Source organism: Schistocerca nitens, chromosome 1 (genome assembly GCF_023898315.1).
Source record: "Schistocerca nitens isolate TAMUIC-IGC-003100 chromosome 1, iqSchNite1.1, whole genome shotgun sequence".
NCBI lineage: Eukaryota > Metazoa > Arthropoda > Insecta > Orthoptera > Acrididae > Schistocerca > Schistocerca nitens.
The window spans coordinates 345571228-345572474 of record NC_064614.1 but is presented as its reverse complement, the minus strand read 5'-3'; the positions used below and the strand labels follow the sequence as shown (position 1 = coordinate 345572474).

Genomic DNA, 1247 nt, shown 5'->3' with positions numbered 1-1247 from the left:
TCCGCATCAGAAGGGGCTGACGAAGGACACGGAAAAGTTCAAAGAAGGGCAGTTCGTTTCTTACTGTGGTGGAACAGGGGAGAGAGTGCCACGGATGTAATACACGAATTGGGGTGGCAATTATTAAAACAAAGTCGTTTTTTGTTGTGGTAGGATCTTCTTATGAAATTTCAATCACCAATTTTCTCCTCCAAACGCGAAACTATTTTGTAGGCGTCCATCTACATAGAGAGAAACGATTATCATAATAAAATACGAGAAATCAGAGCCCGCATGAGCCAACGGCCTTGCCGCAGTGGTAACACCGGTTCCCGTCAGATCACCGCAGTTAAGCGCTGTCGGGCTGGGCTAATACTTGGATGGGTGGTCATCCGGTCTGTCGAGCGCTGTTGGCAAGCAGGGTGCACTCAGCCCTTGTGAGGCAAACTGAGGAGCTACTTGATTGAGAAGTAGCGGCTTCGATCTCGGAAACTGACATACGTCCGGGAGAGCGGTGTGCAAGCCCCTCCATATCCGCATCTAGTGACGCCTAAGAGCTGAGGATGACAAGGCGGCGAGGGTGGCCGTGTTCGCGGGGGGGAGGGGGAGGGGGGGATCCCGTACGGAAAGATTTAAGTGTTCGTTTTTCCGCCCACTGTTTGAGAGTGGAACGGTAGAGAAATTGCTCTAAAGTGTTTCTACGAATTCAGTGAGCCGTATGCCAAGCACTTAGCCGTGAGTTGCAGAATATGTAAATGCCTGTATATGTGAATTATTTTACTTTGTTGTTCTTAAATTGTAATACCGAGACATATCCAATGTTCTTGTAAAAGTTATTTACGGATTAAACAAGCTACTACTACTATTAGAACTGCTACTGCTAGATTTTATGGCGATTGCGATTGATCGTCAGACGACCGGCAGAATTAGAAACCCCCTCCCAGTTATTCCCATTTGGAAATCTCTCTGCCCCACTCCCAGACTGTTGGAATGTTTGGATGAATAGGACGAAGTCGTAAACAGCTCGCCATGATCAGACGAGTTGCGAATGTAAGACATAAAAGTAAAAAGAAAGGTTAAAAACCTGCCGACTCACTTAAAAAATGTCCGAAATGTATAAGGCCGAATGATAAACTGAAGAAATAGGGCGTCTGTAGGTCCGAGATCTATATGTCTGTCAATGCGCTGTGGAAGCTGGATGTACTTAGCTATTAATACCTTGAGAACTAATACAAAATATAAAAAAAATTGTAGCAGTTTAAATGCAC

General features: G+C 45.3%; 1 pseudogene; it reads left to right on the top strand.

Moving 5' to 3' along the window:
- Nucleotides 1-277: 277 nt before the first annotated feature.
- On the top strand, nt 278-395 carry LOC126207192 (5S ribosomal RNA; annotated as a pseudogene).
- Nucleotides 396-1247: the final 852 nt, after the last annotated feature.